The sequence below is a fragment of the Stegostoma tigrinum genome, chromosome 16 (genome assembly GCF_030684315.1).
Source record: "Stegostoma tigrinum isolate sSteTig4 chromosome 16, sSteTig4.hap1, whole genome shotgun sequence".
In the NCBI taxonomy this organism is placed as follows: domain Eukaryota; kingdom Metazoa; phylum Chordata; class Chondrichthyes; order Orectolobiformes; family Stegostomatidae; genus Stegostoma; species Stegostoma tigrinum.
The window spans coordinates 23,032,083-23,054,307 of record NC_081369.1 but is presented as its reverse complement, the minus strand read 5'-3'; the positions used below and the strand labels follow the sequence as shown (position 1 = coordinate 23,054,307).

Below are 22,225 nucleotides of genomic sequence, written 5' to 3'. Positions count from 1 at the left end.
GACAACAATATCGCAGTCCTACTTTTTAATAGGTGACACTGACTGTCGAAAACACGTTTCATCAATGTTTTCCTTTGTACCTGCACTGAAGATGCATCAAGATGTCCTAACATCAACGAAAAACATGCAAATAAATACAAAACATGGTACAGTAGCTGCAAAAAAAGTCTCTCATCAATAGACCGCACAACATCAGCTGAAAAATCAAAGAGAATAAACAATGTCATTAATATTCCATGCCTCGGCAGCAAGAACCTAAAGGGAAAAAAACACAGTTACAAACATTGTTTTGACAACTGGTCCTGAAAGGTTATCTCTCAAACCCAACCCATAACTGTACATGCAATTCAAGGAAGAACGTTTCATTATTGTTGGCTTAACTAAAGCCTGGGCTCAGTCCTTCCGTTCCTACTTCGTGCTTAGATTTTAGAACAATGCTTTTATCAAGTAAACCATTTCCAACAGCTTTTTCAGCACCAACTGGCATTAAAGAATGAATTCACATTTATATAGCACCTTTCATGCCCACAGTACATTTCAAGGATTCCACAATCAACAAATTTCTTTCAAAGTGCACCCACTGATGTACGTAGATAAGTGCAAGTCAATTTGCGCACAGCAAGGCCCCAAATTCAAGAATCAGATCAGTGACCAACTAAAAGAGATGGTAGGGAATGCCGATGCTGGAGAATCTGAGATAACAACATTTAGCGCTGATTGAACACAGCAGGCCAAGCAGCATCAGAGGAGCAGGAAAGCTGATGTTTCAGGCTTAGACCCTCCAAAGGTCATTTTCTGAAGAAGGGTCTAGGCCCAAAACATCAGCTTTCCTGTTCCTCTGATGCTGTTTGGCCTGCTGTGTTCATCTAGCTCTATATCTTGTTATCTAAGTGACCAATTAGAAGTATTTTTATGGTATTTGTTAATGAATAGATGTTGACCAGAGTATGTACCAATAGAACTTCATTGCTTTTCTTTAAATAGTGTCATAAAATCTTTTATATCCACTACAGAAAAGAAAAACATCTCGAAGACAGCAAGGATACAGCACACCCTATTCACAACCTTCCGATTCAGAGGTGGGAACGCTATGGCAGAATCTGAGAGTAATGACATAAAGCTCTGTCAAAAAAAAGTGTAGAATAATCTAGCAGGAGATAACAAAGCAGAGAACTTGATTTAGAGCTGATGTGACCAGGTATATTGGCCCAAAATTTGCAACTATGCATACCATTATGAGTATGCAAGTATCGAGAAATTTGTGAGAAGGAATAGATATTTCATAAGTTATGAATCATCATAAATTCCTGAATGATTTTCCTTGAACAGCGAAAGCACGAGCTCATTATTACCCTCCCTGTGAATTTCAAGAAACTGCTGTATTTACACTACTAAAGGAAATGCATTTTTCTATAGAAGGTCTTATTGGGATCTCATGATTATTGACCTTTCTAATAACACACAAGAACATCAAAAAAAAACAGAAGCAGCAAAAGCCCCTTCTGTTTGAGAGTATGGATGGTTTGCCATCCCAGCTCACTTTTGTGCCATATCTCTTGATTTTCATGTGTTCAAAGGTCTGTCAACTTGAGTCTTGAATTCACTTAATGGCTGACTATCCACGGTCCTCTGCGCTACAGAATTCCAAAATTTCATAATGTCTCATCTAAATCTTACAATGGTTATCTACTTATGCTAAGACTTATGCCACTGGTTCTGGACTCTGTAGCTAGGAGAACAGCCCTTCACTGTTTCAACTGTCACACCCACCAGGAATTTTATATGGTTCAATTAGAATTTTTGTTTTAGTTTTAAAAACTTGTACTTGGGATGCAAGTGTCACTGGCAATGTCAGCATTATTGCCCTTTGGAAGCTGATGACGAGCTGTCTTCTTGAACTGTTGCAGCCCATGTGATGTATGTACATTCACAGTGCGGGCACGGAGCGAGCTCCAGGATTTTGACCCAGTGACAATGAACAAATAACAATACTGTTTCAAGTCAGGATGAGGTGTGGTTTGGAGACCAGCTCGTAGGTGATGGTATTTCAGGGCACCTGTTGCCGTTATCCATCTCGATCATCAAGGCTGTGGTCAAGTGCTGTCAAAGAAATCTTTCTGACTTGCTACAGCACACCTTACAAATGGTGTGCAGTGCTGGTGGATAGACTGAATGTCATGTTAAGGTGCAAGATATCACGTCAGCTGCTTAGTCTATAATATAGCCAAGTTTCTTGAATTGCACTCATCCAGCCAAGTGGAAGATATTCTTTACTTGTACCTTGTATATGGTGAGTAGACTTTCATAGAATCACACAGCACAGAAGGGACCTTTCAGCGTATCGAGTAAGTAAAGTCAATATAGACTACCACCTACATTAGTCCCACTCCCCAGCATTAATGTTATGACACTTCAAGTATTCATCAAAGTACTTTTTAAAGGTTGTGAGAATTCCCACCTTAACTACCCTCCCAGGCAGTACATTCCAGATCCCCACCACAATCTAAACCTCCTGCCTTTCACTTTAAAACAATCCTCCCTTGTTATTGACCCTGGGACGCAGGGGATCAATTTCTTTCTATTCATCCTGTCCATGCCCTGCATAATCATATACACTTATATCAGGTCCCCTCCAACTTAATCTGCTCCAAAGAAAACAACCTGAGCTTATCCAAGATGACAAAGTGTGTAGCTGGATGAACAAAGCAGGCCAAGCAGCATCTCAGGAGCACAAAAGCTGACGTTTCGCGCCCATACCATTCATCAGAGGGCTGAAACGTCAGCTTTTGAACTCCTGAGATGCTGCTTGGCCTGCTGTGTTCATCCAGCTACACACTTTGTTATATTGATTCTCCAGCATCTGCAGTTCCCATTATCTCTGATCACAATTTTAACCTGAGCTTATCCGTCCTCTTTTCATAGCTGAAATGCTCCCACCCAGGCAACATCCTGATTAATTTTCTTTGTATCCCTTCCAGGTGAGCTAGATGTGACCTATTCATTCCATTATAACCTCATAACTTGCAGCAAATATAAGCCTGTACTACTTGATCACTCCTTAACATTCTCACCCCAGAAATCAACTAAGTGCCTTGTTGCACCCATGCAAATATTACCTTCCTTTAGTGAGGAGCCTGAAACTGTGCACAGTATTTTATGCGTGGTCTTTGTGTGGAATCTTGAATATGCTATAGATCATATCAATGCTCTGCGGCACCTCCATGAAAGACACCTTGAGGTCCATTATGAAAATCCAATCACAGGTCAAAAGCAGTGAAATCCTTTGTGGTCCTGCACTCAACAGCAAAGAGCTCACCCTCTAGAAAACAACAGGCCAAATTTTATGAAGAAACTGTCTCTCAGCAAACATCAATACTTTGACCAGTATAAACAATACAAAGGCATTTTTTTTTAAATGCCTTACAAACTCATGCACCGGGAAAATACTGTAGTCTACATCTAGTCTTCTTCTAGGCACGTTGTATATTGTGAGTTTGGTGCAGATTGTCCTTCGGAGCATGGAGTATGCTGAACCAAATTTCCGTGCTTACCACCACAAGGGCCAATTGGCTTTAACATTCCCTCAAGCAATGACACGATCAAGAACTGCCAATTCTGTGAAAAACTATGCCCAACTCGCTTTGGACTTGTCTGCCAGAATGTAATACTAACAAGTCTGTCATCATGAGTGATCTCACCAAAGCTGTCTTGAACTTTTACAATTGCAACAATGTTTTCTTTCTCTTGTATTCCATACTTGTTGCATTAAAAGGTCATGAGCTGTATGCTTTCCATTTGCTGCCTGGGTTTACTTTGTCTTTCTGCGATGCCATTCAACCACTCTGGTCCAGAAATGGAATAATTGTAGGCTAGTCTATCATTCTTGCGGGAAGTAAATTGCTCCTCAATGATTCAAAAAATAATTATGCAAAAACTAATAGTCTCACTGTTCACCATAGTTCTTGATGCTCCTTTGCTCTGGCCATGCCAGCACACCATTATCCGCTTATACTTCTAGAAATTTGCTCCATCATAAATTTTCACAATGAAAATTAAGGCTCAAAACTTAACAGTCATGCCACAACAAACGCTGTTCCAACAAATTCTGGAACATTTCTTCTCCAGTGTCAGTGACGAACAAAGATTGCAAATATTTAAAAGTTTAAAAATTTTAAAGTTTGATTTATAGCAGTTTATATAACTTAATTTACAATAAACAATTTACATAATTTTCTTAATACTTGTACTGATTTATCAGAAATAAAGCAAATAAGCAGAGTTTAAAAGCCATGGTAAAACATTAAAAATGAATCATTCATGGGCTAGGCCAACATTTATTGCCAATCTCTGGGAAAAATTTAGAAAGGACATGGGAGGGAACTTTTCCACACGTAATACTTGTATGGAATGAGCTGCCATTGAAAGTGATGGAGGCTGGTGCAATTACAACATTTAAAAGGCATCTGGATGGGTATGTGAAAAGGGAGGGTTGAGAGGCATATGGGCCAAAGCTGGCAAATGGCATTAGGTAAGATTGTGATGTCTGGTTGCTTGAGGTGAGTTGGACCTATTACTATTGGTCTATTACTGTCCTGTACAGCTCTATGACTCTACTTGCCCTGAGAGAAGTTACATGTCAACCATGTTGCATAAGTAGGCAGACCAGGTAAAGTCAGGAGATTGTTTTCCTAAAAGAGATTAGTGAACTAGGTGGAACAATAGTCTTATAGTTAATATTAGACAGTTAATTCCAGGTGTTATTTTAAAATTGAATTCAAATTCTATCAACTGTCACAATGGGATCTGAACACAGGCACCCAAAATATTTCCTGCGTATCTAAAATAATAGTCTAGTGATAATTCCACTATGCCATCCATCCTCAGTGTAGTTGGAAAATTGTCAGGCACCTTGGCTGACAAACATACAGAAATATATTTCATCAATAGGAATTCCCAACATTCTCAACAGATGGAGTCCAAAATTTCAGCAAATCCTTCAGGAGAATACACCCTCAAGAGCAAAAAAGGAAAACAGAGGAATAATTTAACACGTTTGCACAATGCTATATTAAACAATAGTGAGAACATGTCAGTTACTCAAGTCAGCTGTGGACTGATGTATGTTAAGAGGAGATTTGTTCGAGGCAGTCAAACATCATGAGAGGCCTGGACAAAGTAAATAGGGATAAAATGTTTGCACTAGTGAAAAGATTCACAACCAGAGGACATTGATTTAAACTAATTGACAAAACAAGAAGTGACAGCATGAGGAAAATATTTCTTGACATATCAAGTGGTTAGAATCTGGAATAAAATTTGGTTAACTCTGATTTCTCTAGCGAGTTTTGAGAAGATTTGTAGCTCAGGTTGAGGTTCTGATGTGAGTTTGCTCGCTGAGCTGGAATTTCTCTTCACAGACGCTGCCAGACCTGCTAAGCTTTTCCAGCAAACTTCTGTTTTCATTTCTGATTTACAGCATCTGCATTTCTTTCAGTTTTTTCTTTGGTTCTAACCTCAGCCAACACTCTAATTGCACATTCTCCTTGTGTCTGTGTGGGTTTCTGCCAGGTGCTCCAGTTTCATCCCAGAGTCCAAGATGTGCAGGTTATAGAACATTACAGCACAGTACAGGCCCTACGGCCCTCGCTGTTGTGCCACCTGTCACACCAATCTCAAGCCCATCTAACCTACACTATTCCATGTACGTCCATATGCTTATCCAATGATGCCTTAAACGTACCCAAAGTTGGCGAATCTACTACCGTTGCAGGCAAAGCGTTCCATTCCCTTACTACTCTCTGAGTAAAGAAGAGTAAAGGTTGCACGGATTGGCCATCCTAAATTGCCCCACAGTGTCCAGGGATGTGTAGGTTATGAGGATATAGCCATGGTGAATGTGAGGTCATGGGGATGGGGCTAAGGTGAGTCTGGGAGGTGATTTCTGCAGACGGTCAGTGCAGATTTGTTGGGCCGAATGGCCTCTCCCTGCACTGAAGAGATTCAGTATTTCTAGAGACAGTGGAATATAAACAAAATTAGATTTTTGGAAAAAAATAAGAGTTTCATTATTTAACCAACTGCCATCACCTGTTCAAAGTCACACTTCTTTGCAAATATAAGCTTTGTTTTCCATGTTCAATAATGGTGGTCAATAATTTTGATCTAAGCTGAATGCTAAAGCTCTTGAAACAGGTACGTATTATTAGCAAAGTCGTCATTCTGACTGTTTTCAGATATTTTTAAGTCAACCTGTTCAATATATCTCTGAAGCACCTGTCACTTGCCTTCAGGCCTCTTGGCTCAGAGGTAAGGTCATAACCACTTTACCAGAGAACACTCAGCATCTGATTTCACCCTTTCACAAAATTATACCCATTATCTTTAAGGTTTCTAATTGCTATGCAATGACATCTTTTTTAAAAAAACATTAATGTGGGCCTCAAGGAGAATCAGAATTAGGTTTACATATAAAGCTCTCCATGTTTTAATAAGTTCCCACAAACAGTGACTATTGAGTGAGATACCAATTGGGCTGTTAGAATTGGTTTGCAGAACGAGTAATTAACAAAATACAGTTCTTATAATGCATCAAATGCAGCATGACTCCATTCTAACTGAGCACACAACCGAGGTTGACACCACAATGCAGTAATAATGGAGAGAGGGACTGTCAAAGGTGCTACCTTTCAGATGAGACTTTCAATCTGGGCCCTGTATACCCTATCAAATGGATGTAAAACACCACATGGCATTGTTGTTGAGTAACAGCAAGGGAATTTTTCCCGAGGCTAGTCAATATTTAGTCTAAACATTGAAACAGATTACCTGGTCATCAACACCATGTCTTAAGAGCAGAAGATGGTGGAAATACACAACAGATGTGGCAGAATCTGTAGAGAAAAGAAAGTTTACATTTAAGTTTAATAACCTACATCATAATGATTTCTCATTCGGGCACAGATTTTCCAGCATCCACAGGATTTTGCTTTCATATTATAACTTTACTGGTTGTAGGACAGTCAGATATTTTCAATTGATCTACTCTAACAGGCTACGATGTGTCTAGGTAGGTGGGACTTGAACCTGGACCTTCTGACTTGATATAGGAACACTATCATAATACAACCAGATCTTTCAATAGGCAGTTTAACATAACAGCAATGTTCCTTTATACACATAGGTTATTGTAGTGAATGACAAATATTTACACTTTCATTGGAATACCAAAATAAATCTCACAACGTGTCAAATCTTTAACTTTGTGTGATACCTATCTATTCTGTATCATCAATAATGTCATTAGTTTTACATGAAATGCTGGGAAGACAGGTTCAGAAAATTGATTTCCAATGAGCCAATCTAAAACAATTAATTGGGTAATTGCCACTGTACATCTGAGAACTTCTAGAAAATTATCTGAAACATCTTATTTTGTTAACTCAAGGCAGCATGGTGTATATAAAAAGAAATGAATAAGTACAAAGTCTGAAAAAAAACACGCATTATAAAGATAAGGGGATAAGGGTTAAATCTCAAAATGCCACCATTCATTTTCTGTCAAATTCCCTTTGTCATAATATCACTGTGATCATTCATTGAAAGTGATGAAAAATTGACATATCTACATAATTGGATCATCATGTAATCTTTTCTATAATTCATATTTAGCAGTTACACATTCTACCATTTCCATTTTTTTTTACTGAATCAAACTGGTGTGCAAAGGAGAATGGGCTGAAGCTCTACATTAGGCAATTGTCTTGTTGTGTTTGTAGATGCAAATACTCCTGCCTCAAACACTGACCACTTAATTCATTTTAAGGTTTAGATATGACCTTGCACACCTAATAGCGCAAACACCAAAATGTGCTGTGAAAGTATTCAGTTGTGATACTTCAATGTATTACTGCAAATCGTATAGAGCAGGCTGTGCCACATTTAAGTCATTTTTTTTTCAAGATATAATAGCCAAAAGACCATCTATTGTGTTTTTCCTGCAGTGGATCAGAATTTTAGCATGCTACTCCAAAATTCAAATAAATAAATGGCTTTGCCATAGGGCAAAGGTTTTTTTATGTATGTGAAGTAATATTTGCTGTCACTGCCAGTTATAATTTTTATAAATATTATTAAGATACTTTAGCACTTTCTGTACAAATAACAATCTCGCTTTCAAAACTTTACAAAGGAATACTGTGACTGTGACATTCCACATAAATATTTGAAAAGGAAATAAAAATCAGGGCATCCAAAATATTGAGCATTATTGAAAATTAGTACATTAATATGTTGCACAAATTGCTTCTTAATTTATACTTATTTTGTGTCCCTTTTCTTTGTGGAATACATCTATAGGACTGTATGAATAAACAAAACATTTGACAGATATATTAATCAAGTACTACTAACCGTCAAAAATTCACTCCTGTAGGGGTACTTATAACATTATTGAAGTATTTATGTTATTATGCTATTTTAAGATGCATCTTTTCACAACAAATTAACTTAAAAACAATTTTAAGTATATTAAAAAATTCAAATGGTAACAGGACAAAATGAAGAGTTTCTTTAAGCAAAAAGGAGTTCAAGTTGTATTCATGTCTTTGAAAAGTACCAATGGATCCATGACAATATTTCCATTCCAAGTGGAGGAAATCGAGGGAGTTAATAACAAATTTTCTTCTTACTTTAAGGTGATTTTACAGAATAAATAGATCACCCTCCCTGTTTGGGCAGTGTGGATAAAGGAATATTTATAAAATACCACTAAAACATTAGGAGAGATTTTGATGCAGGTGCTCTACAGAGAGGGTTGTTGTAGGAGTGTGCACATTGCTTTTCGGGGTATTTAAGAGAGACAAACCATTGAATTTTTTCAAAAGTAATCAATATTTTGGGTACAATCAGATATAGGACTGTGAGGGGAAATGGGTCAGTGGGATTAATTTTTAAATTCTGCAGAGAAGTGCAAAGAAAGACACAGTGGGCCAAATGACTTTTTTTCTGCTAAGTTTCACAACTATAATTCTGAGTAATGACGATACCCTGAATAATTTTTTCATATCGGTTTCACAGAGGTAGCCACTGACCCTTTCCTAAAACTAAAGATTAATTCTTCAAGAAATGAAGGAAAATCTGAACAGTACTAATTATGGATAAGTAAGTGATGGAATTGCTAAAGATGTGAAACAAGGCTGGATGATTTTCACACAAGAGTACTCAAGGAAAAGTCCAACAGAATTGGTCAGATTCTGATGGAATTCTTCAGGAAATAGTTATAATAGTGAGCAACATGAAAGGATTCAAACAGAAGAGAACATTACATTTTTGGAGAGTTAGAGTTAATGTTTTGAGCCCAGTGACCCTTCCTCAGAATGAAACGTTTCATTCAGTGGAAGGGTCACCGGACCCGAAATGTTAACTCTGATTTTTAATTCACAGATGCTGCCAGCAACTTCTGTTCTTGTTCCTGATTTACAGCACCCACAGTTCTTGTGGTTTTTATTTTTGGAGAGTTTTTTGGAGTGTTTCTCTTGAGAGTTCCAGTTGGTTTGAGTGTGCAGTTCTCTGCTGATCACCTCATTAAGTATCCCTCCATGGCATTACTCTTGTTTTATCTTGGGCTCAATAGTAGGTGCACTTGTTAGGATTTCTACTGTTGGCCACATGATTAAACCCCAGCCATCCGTTAAGTCAATCGCTGCAAGTCTATAACTGCCACAGTTGCCTTGTGGGAAGAACTGCCCCCAGAGATGGCCAACATAGACCAGCTAACAACCCAATTTAGTGATGGAACAAAAACTCTTAACACTGGGATAACCTATGTCCTAACTGTGCTGATCAACTTGTTTCTCCCAGGAGAAACTTGTTCTTATACCTGAACCTAGCTAGGTCGTCCGTGAACATCCTAATCCAAGGATATTCATAAGTTTTTTTTAAAAAAATCAATTCTTGATTCTCTGAACCAAAAGCAATGGTTTGCTTTCAACATTTCTGGTTGTAAAATCTCACAATTCAGACTTATATTACCCTATATGAGCCCAAGATAAAGCTCATCTGGGCCTGAGGATTTATCCAATTTTAAGCTTACTAAAACTGCTAAAGGTGGAAACATAGTAGCATGAATATACAGGATTAGGTGGCTAACAGGAAGCAGGGAGTATGATCCTTTTCAATTCGTCAAGTTGTAACTAGCAGAGTTCCCTATCGGGATCAGTGCTGAGATCTGAATTATTTTCAGTCGACGTAAGTGATTTAGATGAAGGGACTGAACATATTGTTGCTAAATTTGCCAATGACACTGAGCTAAATAGAAAAGTAAGTTATCATAAGGAGATAAAGAGTTATAAAGAATACAGATATATTCAGTAGTCTCCTTCTTAACTGATTAAAGATTCAACAAGAGGTGGCCAGTTTTGGGGTTGTTACCTTTCTGCTTACAAATTCTGTCTTATATGCTCTCTCTCACACTATGCCTGAGGAAGGTGCTAAGCTCTGAAAGCTTGCATTTTCAAATAAACCTGATGGACTGTAACATGGTGTCGTGTGATTTTTGGCCCTGTTCTTGACTCTATGAAGTGTACACCTTGAGCTTTTAATTTGTGTAATAATTTTTCATGCGGCATCTGAACAAATTGTCTTTTATAAATATTAGCATACCCTATATATAGAAGATTCAGTATCTATCTTGCTTCTTACTTTCTAAACGAACTCCAATAAGTTAAACACAATTTCCCTTTCAGAAAACCATGTTGCGTCTGCCTGATCCAATTATGATTTTCTGAATTTCCTTGTTCATGTATGCCGGTGATTTTCCTATGACACATGTTAGGCTAACCAGGCTATAGTTTCCTGTCTTCTGTATCCCTCCCCTCTTGAATAATGGTCTTACATTTGCTGTTTTCAAATATGCTGTGTCCCTTGTAGAATCTAAGGAATTTGAAACAGTATGACCAATGTCTCTAATGCAGCCATTTCTTTTAAGACTTTAGGATGGAAGTTTCAGGTCCTGGGAATTTGCCAGTGTTTAGGTTTAACGGTTTTCCCAGTCTCTTTTCCCCATAGATGGTGATTATTTTAAGTTACGCCTCCCTTCCATCACCTGATGTGCAATCATCTTTGGAAATATTCTAAAGTGTTTTCTTGTGAAAACAGTATAAAGATGATAACTTTTTAGTTTTGTTGTATTTTGTTATGGGTTAAAGTGGAAGTAGGGCTGTTTTAAACCCAAAAATTATGGAAGAAGTAGCTGCACTTTTAAGAAGTAAGTAACTGCAATTATTTTAAGTTATGTTTACACTGCTGCTTTATTCCAGCAGTGGGGGAAGCTGTTTAGACAGGTCAGCAGCAAAGGGAGATTCAGCTGGCAAAAGGGTTGGTGATTGGTTTGTGGAGATGTGACCAGTTTTTGATGGCAAAGACCGTCAGCCTTACAACAAATATCTGATTTCCCCCTGGGTAACTGAACAGCTTGTGGGTTGTATAATACTGGCAGAAGCCTTTGGATAGCTGCAAGGGCAGAAAGGTGTGTCTTTCTCTGCAGTAAAATACCTTAATCCCAAAGAAAGTCAGTTTATTACAATCACTAGTCACTGCAAGCAGTGGCCTTTAACCAGTAACTAAGGTACTTTCCAGGTGGAGATATCAATCACCTGTGACTGCTGTGAAAAAAGTGAAAAGAACCAAAGAAGAGATTGAAAAACAGAAAATCCTGGCAAGCAAAAGAATCAGCTCAGCAAACCCTGTGGACTGGGACCAATTAAATGCTTCCCTACATTCTTCTTCCTTCCATTCATAACATCGGTGTAATTTTATCTCTTTGTGTCAGTCTGTACATGTACGTTTTTAAAAGGGCGTGAGGGATTCAACTGGTAGAGTTCTATGTTGACAGATTACAGTTGCTTACTTGTAGTTAGAATCTACATGTTTGTACTAAACAGGAGTTAAATGTTAAATACACAAATCTGGTCCATGTTTTCAGTTAGCCTGGGTCTAAAAAACAGGTAAATGTTGGACTTTGCATACTTTGATCAAATTTTGCAACAGGGAATTGCAGAGCTTGATTTCTGGCATGCTATCCCAGTGAGACATAACAACACATGAAATTCCTGTTCAATACTCTGGCGATTTCCTTGTCTTCCATTATTAATTTCCCAGATTCATCGTCTCGAGCCCAATAATCACAGTAATCATTTTCTGCCTATTTAAAGACACGCAGAAATTCTTATGATCTGTATTTGTATTACTAGCCTGTGTTCTCTCATACTCTTAAGGGTCTAGGCCCGAAACGTCAGCTTTTGTGCTCTTGAGATGCTGCTTGGCCTGCTGTGTTCATCCAGCTCCACACTTTGTTATCTTGGATTCTCCAGCATCTGCAGTTCCCATTATCTCTCTTCTCTCATACTCTTCCCTTTTTTATTTATTCTTTTAAGGTTTTAAAATATTTCCAATCTCCTGACATACCAGTGGTCTTCATAAATTTGTACAGTATTTATTTCATTTTAATACTTTCCTTACTTTCTTTATTTAGTCATTTGCTGGCACAGTCAAGTTTCTTCTGTCACATGCTGGTTACCATTATTCAAATTATTATCACCTTGCTATTGCCCCACAATTTACCACATCTCCTCACAAAATATCCCTCACCAATGCAACCTCCACCCTCATTATTTGTTTTGAAGACTTCTCTATTGTCCTGGGTTATACAACTTACCAGCACGGTTCAGCTGAAGATCATCCAAATATTACAGCTCTCCCTTTCCTTAGTAATGGTCCAAATGCCCCATGAGTTAAAACTCATCTTCCCTTACCAAGTCCCTTTTGAGTCACACATTCTCTTCTCACATCTTATTTATCCTTTTCCACCTACTCCTGGCAGAAGTGGTAATCCAGAGACTCTGCTTCTAAATTTAGCCCCTAGTTACTTATAATTCCCAAGCAGAAATCCATCCCTAGTTCTATGTCATTGGTACCAATGTGTACAAACTCAACCAAGCCCTCCCCTTCTCACTGCAAGTTCCCCTCCAGCCCTGAGCAGATGCTTTAAACCTTGGAACAAGGCAAGCAACATTGTCTTCTGCACATTTGATCTTTGCTGTAGAAAACTATGGTTTTCATCTAATTATATTTTCACCTGTACCACTACATGCCTATTTACACGGCCTTACTTGAATGGCTTTCTGTACCATTGTTCCATGGCCACTTCACACCTTGCAGACCCACTTTCATCCAATTACTAGAACTTTCAAATTGTTGACCAATTGCAAAGGCTGAAGCTTCTCCACATCTTGAACTACATACCTGCCTCACTCCCAGCTCCTGACCACTGACCAAATTAGATCACTCAATCCCAAGAAGTGTGACTTCCTGATACACCCTGGAGTTTAAAATACACTGCTGAGGGGGGAAGAGGGGTAAGGAAATTTTGTGAGAGGGCAAGAGGATGACAGTGAGTGCCAGTGTTGCCTGTTAAGATGAAGAACTGAAGTGGTGACTGGGGAGAAAGGAATGTAAGAAACCGGAATGCTTGATGATCAGAGGAATGCTGTGCAGGAGAATGCAACAGAGACGACTGAGAGTGCTACCAACTGGGCCACAGTTAACACAGCAACCAAAATGATTACTTTATAGCAAGTTTTATTCTGCTGTTTAAAAACTCAAATACACCAGAATTCATCAGCACTACTGTTTTATGCAATATTTAGTGAGTAACTGGTGGGTACACACCAAAATGTCATGTTCTTCAAGTATTTTAATGCTGAATCTCAGTGAGGTACTGTGTAGCAAAGCTTGTCAAAAGCAGAGAAAACTGAGAGCAAATTCCAGAATTCTGTATTTAACTGTACAATATGTGGACACTGAAAGTTGCTGATAACATCACTATAAATTGTTTCAAAAAATAGGTCATTAAATTATACTCCCATTTTGAAGTAGTACAGCACTGAATTTCTACAAGAAGTAGTAGAAGCATACTCCATTAGTTTTAAAAGCGAAACCTTTGTACTGACAGACATTAGGAAAAGGTTTTAACTGGAACTCTATAAAACAGCCTCCTTTTAGGCTGTAAAATTAAATAGTTTTTAAAATGATGAACCTTTTCATCTGGATTTTACAAAAATACTATTAATAAGGTTTATTTAATGTAATGCAGATTGCAATACAAGTGCTACTTACAGGATTCAGGAATCTGCGATAGCACTTTTATAAATTTAAAGGAGTAAATGAGGGATTCTCTGCTGTCTCTTTTAAGTTCTTTTGTAATACTGCTATTCACACATGAAATTGAAGAGGCCAATTACATTAATAATGTGCCAATATCCTCATGGCACTTAAGCAGCAAACAATTCCATTCCTTTAATTGCACCTGATACAGCAGGTTATGATAGCCCTCAATGTGCTGACTTTCATACTATCTCGTCAAGTGGATGCATTTTTCTTATAATTGGCTTGTTGGAATGTGATTTGCATTGCACACCATAGTACTTTCAACTACGTTTTAAAAGCCTGAAATGGAAGCTGGCCCACTCTCAAGTTTGACCCATTTCAGTAAGCAAAGGTCTCTGCTGTCCTCAACACACGTTCTTTCAACTATTGTTTAAAACAGACCTTTAGAAGTTGACAAATCTGTGATGTTCTACTAAAATATCACATTCCAGAACACAAGCCAAATTATGAGTAAATTTTTCCATGAATTTGTAACACAAGCACTATCATCTTTTACAAAATTATTAACAGACTAATAATTCTGTAAACACATGGGATAAAACACATTTGTGCTTTCTTCTTGCAGCAAGACAATGGGAAAACGCCACCTGGACTCCACATTCTCAAACTCTAGTGTAATCAAAGTACTTCCTGCCTATCCATAGAACTTTTTTGAAGAAAATGCTATTTTTAGTTTCACCATAAACCATACAGCACATACAAACTAAACCACAATATTGTGCACCCAGATGTAGAAAGAAACAAGACAAAAATGACCATTGTGAGTTGTTTTTTCCCTCCTGCTAATGACATCATGCTATCATTCCAATTACAATCAAAACCACAACAACCTTAACATGGAATCAATTAACATTATTTCAGATAGTGTTTCAACCTATGATAAAAAAAAGTCCAAAATTTGAAACAGACATTCATGAGTTTGCCAAATTGAGATTCACTAGATTTAACCAATTAACTGTATCAGTAGCACTGTGTCAGCCACCAGCAGGCACCCTGTGCAAACTATATTTAGCAGCACTCCTCCATCAGATTGAAATTGAAGGTACAGTTGAAAACAAAATACTGATAATATTAACAAAACAGCTCATTATATGTGTTAAAAACAAATATCTTGCATTACCATGAAACCCAATTTTAGTCATCAACTCAAGTGCTATAGACTTGAATATTTAACATTGAGAAATCAGTTACTATAAACTGAACTGAATAGTATTACAGTTGTATCGAACTTTTTACCCTCTTAGAGAAAATCTGAGAGTTGATTTATTATCTAGCCAATAAAGAGCAGGGAAATGCACCTCACAAATCAATGGAAACTCACTTAATCTCACTACATTGACTGAACCTTTTACGGTAATACACTTTCAGAAGTGTTCATTCCATTTCGACGACTAAAACGATCAGTCTCTGAATCATTTTTTTGGTGAAATATGCAGTTTCAAGTTGGTTCACAAACTTAAGAAATAAAGAGCATGGAATCTTCATTAGATTAGTCATGGAATCATTTCCTGAATCAATATCTTGAACGCAACAATCCCAAGTTGTCTCAGCATTTACTGTAACTGAACATCCTACAATAGCTGTATCAATAAGCTGTCAATCACATAAATCTTGAACATTTACAAGAGTAAATCAAACCCACTATTAACTGTTTTACAGCATTAAATTTCAAAGTTGTAAATGAACATTTAGTTATGTTTTATTATATTCAAGAATTTAGAATTGTATCTGCAGAATACATAAAATACTTTTGGTCTTACAAACTAATCACAAAAGATATTTGCCACTTCACACTACAATGCAGATATTATTGGCATCCCTGTTCATTGATCATGCTTTATTTACCTCATGATACAAGATAATTTTACTTTAACCCCAAATATTGAATATATTCTCCAAAGCAATTAGAAACTCTAAATTTTGAAAGAAATAGCAGATTACAGTTGATAATCCCTCTTTCTCACTCTAACTAATTGGAAAGAATATAGTTTCTGTACTGAAACAAAGAGCAAATCAGATGAATCCAGTGATTTAGGGCAGCACATTAGCTCAGTGGTTAGCACTGCTACTACACAGTGCCAGGACCTGGGTTCAATTCCACCCTTGGGTGACTGTCTGTGTGGAGTCTGCACACCTCAGGAATGACATACTGGCACTGGAACGTATCCAGCAGAGATTCACACGGATGATCCCTAGAACGGTAGGCTTAACACATGATGAATGGCTGAGGATCCTGGGATTGTACTCATTAGAGTTTAGAAGGTTCAAGGGAGTTCTAATGGAAACTTACAAGATAATGCATGGCTTAGAAAGGGTGGACGCTGGGAATTTGTTTCCGTTAGGCGGGGAGACTAGGACCCGTGGGCACAGCCTTAGAATTAGAGGGGGTAAACTTAGAACGGAAATGAGGAGACATTTCTTCAACCAGAGAGTGATGGGCCTGTGGAATTCATTGCCACGGAGTGCAGTGGAGGACGGGACGTTAAATGTCTTCTTTGCAGAGATTGATAATTTCTTGATCTCGCAAGGAATTAAGGGCTATGGGAGAGTGCGGATAAGTGGAGTTGAAATGCCCATCAGCCATGGTTAAATGGCAGAGTGGACTCGATGGGCCGAATGGCCTTCCTTCCACTCCTATGTCTTATTGTCTTTTTCCCCCCGTGTCTGCGTGGGTTTCCTCCAGGTGCTCCAGTCTCCTCTCACAGTCCAAAGATGTGCAGGTTTAGGGGGATTCGCAACTCTAAATTGACTGTAGTGTCTAGGGTGGGGGGGTGGGCCTGGATCGGATGCTCTTTAGAGGGTCAGTGTGGACTCGATAAGCCAAATGGCCTACTTCCACACTATAGGGATTGTATATTCTCAATAATAGATCATAACTTAGTTAACACAAAGTTCCCTAAATAATAGTAGTTATGATTTTAAAATATACATAATGTTCAAGTTGAACCTGTTAACTCAGTGCCTAAACAGAATGATACACTAGCATGGGGGTCTAATCCCCATTATTTAAACTGGGATGGGCTACACCACTTATGATCAATGGAGCATGCAGAACTGTACATTGTCCTTCCGTTGGGCAGAGAACACAAAAGGAAGAGGAAGATAAACAAAGTCCCTTTAGTTAAGGGTCCATTCAAGGGGATGTAGATTTTGGGAAAGAGGTTTAGAGGAAATTTGAGAGGAATTACTTTTATTCAGATAGTGGTGGGAATCTGGAACTCACTGCCCAAACACTGGCAGAGGAGAAACCTATAACTTTTAAAATAAGGTCTCTGATAGACACTTAAGTGCCATATCCTAGAAGGCTACTGACAAAGAGCAAGTGGGGTTAGGCTGGATGGTTCCTTATTGACTGGCAAAGGTAGAATGGGCATGATTGGCCTCCCTCCATGCTATACATTTCTATGAATCAAATGAGAAGGTTACTTCAGATGTAAAATATGATTGGATAGAAAACATGCACAAAAATGCAGAAAGAATTAGGGAGGTTCCTAAAATATTTATTTTTAAATGGAATTATTGCCCTCTTTAATAGACTAGCTAATCATATTCACCAGTTATTTGAAAACAAAATGAGTTTCCCCAAATTGCAGTTTTGGTGTAGATCAGACGCTGCACTGAAGATGCTACCCAGCATGGTAACGAAATGTTGCCGAACAACAAACTAGCCTGGCGAGTCAACCAACCACAATTGCAGTTTCTTTTTCTGTGTTTTTGGCCTCTTCCAGCAAAATGCCTGCTAAGGAACATAGCTGAATGGTATATTTTGTTGTACAATGTCTGAATACAGTAGTTTTGTTAGACTTGACAGTCTGTTACCACCCTTCATTTTGTACATTATGTAAACATGCAAATTTTTCTTTTAAACTGACTATCATTTTCCAATAATGTTATCAGTTGGAAAGTAAATTTATGCCGTTGCAATAGAGGATACTTTGTCAAAAATAAGCTTGATTACATAGTGTCAAGTGTACTTTATTCTGTATTTAAATATGTTTTATGCAATGTGCATGAATTGGGACGGAGGGGAGGGGAACATTCCTCAATTCAAAATGATGAACAGAATAATCTACCGAAACAAGTATAGATTTACAGTTAAAACCCCTGCTTTATATATCAGTCCAGTGAATGACAGTAACATGTAAACCCATGCTTAAAGGTTATAAGACGGCCTGTTACAGGGTTAGACATAGCCATAAATATATATGGTTAGGTGCAATGGTAGACAATGACTGTACAGACGGAAGCTGGTATCTGAGAAAACTACCAGGGGAGTTGATGAAGGGTTTGGATGATGGGATGGGAAGAATGAATTGAAGGGTATGAAAGTAGAGATGGATGGACAAAGAATGAAGAAATGGAAACTAGAAAAAAAGCTGTGGAAAATACAGGGTTACGGCCCAGCATCAAAATATAGGCCTTCCTTGAGGCAAAGGCAGCAGTCTAATTAGCAGGCAATCTAAGCTACAAAAGAGACAGCAAATTTCAGGAGCTCTAGGCAAGGTGCAGGTGGCTGAACATTGGTGTGGAGCAGAAGGAGGTAGTTTGCTTTGTGTCATGAAGCAAAAATATGCTGGAAGAATAGTAGTTACCTGAATTCCCAAGGTAAGTTAGTTGCTTCCTTTGGCCCTTCCTTTGAGTCTCACTGGGATAGCATACTGAAAATCAAGCACCTCTGTCACAAAAATTAAAGATTTTAAAAAGTACACAGAATTCCCCAATATGCCTAACTTTTATACTCCAAGTTTCTGTACTTAACAAGAATTATTATTAATTATACATAAATAGATTCTAGCTACAGATAGACAATTACGAAGTATCAGCATTTAGCTCCACTAGTTAATTTTCTGTTCGCCTCATAAAATCACCCTACACACACACATACAGCCAGACATAAACATGAAACAAAATTTTGGGTGTTATAGGCAGAAGGAACAACTGGGAAGGCAGTCAGTGGCCCCTATCCACAGGTTTTGTGGAGATGATTCTTGTGCAGAGGTAATGCAGCTTCTCGGTCTTTTCTCTGGACGCTTTTATTCATTGGCAGAAGGCACAAGATGGGCCGTTCATACTTGTAAATGTCTTTGATTTATTAATTAAAAGTCACAGTTTACAGCAACTGCTGAAGGAAAAGTAAACTGGTTTTCTTCAGGCTTAAAGTGGGTTTTGTGCAGAGAGGAGATAGTTCTTGTGTTTGTGAAGATTTTATGGCTTCTCCCTTTCTTGTTCACAGCTCCATGTTATTCAATTACCTGGGAGTCAACCTGGAAGGATGAAAACCTTTGTCATCGATTACTGGTCACTAGTCCATGCATTGATCAGCTAATTGTTGCTGGTTGAATCTCCATTCATATACAGCCCTTGACCCTTGCTCGGCTTCAAATTCTACTTCAACTACTACTCAAACAAGTAGATTACACATTGTGCTTACACAATGAGTGACAGGTTACTTGCTTTCCAGAAAGTGTTGGAATCCCCCATCGATCCTTGGTGTTAAAAATATTTTTTTTTCCCTATTTCAGTCCACAATCAAAAATACAGAAATATAAGAAAATAACATGATCCCCATGTATGTGCAGTACAACTTCATCCTTTATTCTCAACGCCAGAGGACTGTAAAATAAAATGTGGAGTCAGCAGAGGAGAACAAAAATTGCAAAAATTATTCCCTTTCCTCAGAGCTTTCAGACTCAGATCTCTGAGATTTGGTTAGGGAAAGGATGCTGGATGGCACCTCACGTACAGTCACTGAAGATCACCTTGGATAATCTGGTTCAGATGGCATGGGTCACAGCAAAATTCAGTGCCAAATTCAATAACAAGGATCTAACACAATGTATTACGATCTGGAGCAAGTGATGCTACCATGAATATTTATATTCATCTTCTATGGTGGAAACCTCAGTACATCCAAACAGATGTTTTGACCACAGAGTTTGAGAAACTGTTTGAAGTGAATAATATCGACTGGTATCTATGAAATCAGTTCACAATGTATTGGCACCTCTAAACAAATACAATTAAAACTACGGTCAGCCAAGCAGGGCCCAGCAGAAGTGGAATGTCTAGAATTGACCTTCATAATGTATCGTCTCTTGATGACAACCTATATTAGCTTTCTACATTGCACATATACCTCACCTAATTATCAGGATAGAACAGCAGGCTTCTCTTGTTTCTACTGCAGCAATGCAGATTGCTGAAAACATAATTCATTCTATTTCAGAAACTTAGATTGATGCCTGCACAATCATAAGAGTCATCTGATATCACAGCATTACAAAGGAACCATTGGTGTACCTGGATACATCAACACAGCACCAGGATAGGGTAAGAATAGCACCAAGGGGGACTGCCTACAGTAGTCCTAAGAAACAGGAACTGTAAATATATGTTAACAGTTACCCACTTTATAATACCAAATTTGGTGCTCTGAAGTTACTTTGCTTTGTTTAATATGTTTGAAAAGATAGCTGGAAATCAGCTTGTGCATTCAGTATTTCCTGCTGAAGCACTGCTTCCCTAGGCAGACTTATTCTAAGCAATCAGCAAAAGAATGAAGACAATGGTGAGTGTTTCTGGTCCTCTTCTCATTTGCTGTAGCATTAATCATTTTCACTTTTTGCTGCACCTGTCCTTTCTTGGTGACAACAGGACATAGACGGCTGCCCATTATGAACTCCATAGTAAATAGGTCATGACTGGAGGATGGGAAACAAATGAATTCCCTGTAAGAAACACAGAATCCTTTTTTTTAGTTATACAACTTAAGAAACATTCTTTTGATAAATGCAGTGGTCAGAGATGATGGGTAAAACAACTCGTAGACATTCAAAGCTTGTGACCTCAATCATACTCCATTTGACAAACCATGCAGGTAATTAAGCCTCTACAATTGCAAGCCAACTGCAGTTCTTGGCATAAACTCCAAGTCAGTAGTATTTGCCCTCATTTCCCTCATGTTTGCAATTAAACACTGATACCTTTTATCCAAATGTCTTCTGATCACTATACTTTAAACGGTAATAACTGTGGCACATATGATTTGTATCCTAACAATGCAGTAAAGAAGTCCGGGCAATTTGGGTCCTAGCTGGGTGCCAAAGACCTGAAAATCGCATTCTTTAACAAAGCCATCTGGAAGATATCACAGGAAATTTGCCAACTTCCAAAATTTCCTGTCAAGCAGGAAGGAGAATTTTCTTGGTCTCGTGGGGACAAACTTGAGGCAGGGCTGGAAATTATTCACAAAACCTGGCATTTGGGTCAGCAGTGCAACATGGCCCTGCATCTGGGCAATCTATTAGCAGGTGGTAAATCTGCCAAATTAACTTCCCATTTGTGAGGTGACCAGGAACACAACTGTGATCTTCTCATTGGTGGACCGGGCCTCACTTGATGGCTCAGTCGAGCAGGTGCCTGGAGACCTGTGTGTCTATGAAGCGTTATGTTCTAAATCTCCAGCAATCAGTGGACCACAGTTTCTGCCACTGCCATTCTGTTGGATGGGCTGACGTTCCAGAAAGATGGTTTTAAGATAAATTAAAGATGGTTGTTTGATTTCTGAAGCTATAACCTCAGCCAAAGGCCTGCAGTTGTAAAAGAATGCCAGTCCAGCTGCTAGAAGGTCTATTACGGTGCCTCCATTTCGACACAGCCTCCAAACAGGCATTCAATTTAATAAAGTTTAACAATAGTCACAGATTCCAGACTTTCTATAATCATTAACTACATAAGACAATCGTAAGGAAGTGGTGGTGTAACCTTTCCACCCAAGCATCCACACAGTGACCCAAAGGTTTCATTATTAGAGGTGCCAGACTAGAATCTAAAACTAGAGACTTCTACTTTTTCAGATTATTGCACAATAAATCATCAATATTTTACAATATCAATCCCAATGAGTTTTAGATGCCAAAATCCATATTCCCTTTCTTGTAATTTAGAATAGATGTAGCTGATTTCAATTTCACTATGCATTTACAGGCAGTGGTATTAGCTG

General features: G+C 38.2%; 1 long non-coding RNA gene across 4 annotated transcripts in view; it reads right to left on the bottom strand.

The window, feature by feature from the left end:
• The window catches only part of LOC132210636 (uncharacterized), a 305,286-nt gene that overhangs the window by 142,521 nt on the left and 140,540 nt on the right, over positions 1–22,225 (bottom strand). For 3 of the 4 annotated variants that reach the window (XR_009446784.1, XR_009446785.1, XR_009446787.1), the window contains one exon: positions 6,826–6,890. The exons of the other annotated variant lie outside the window; for it this stretch is intronic. This is a non-coding gene — a long non-coding RNA (uncharacterized LOC132210636). The remainder of the gene's footprint in view (positions 1–6,825; positions 6,891–22,225) is intronic. 4 annotated transcript variants of the gene reach the window in all.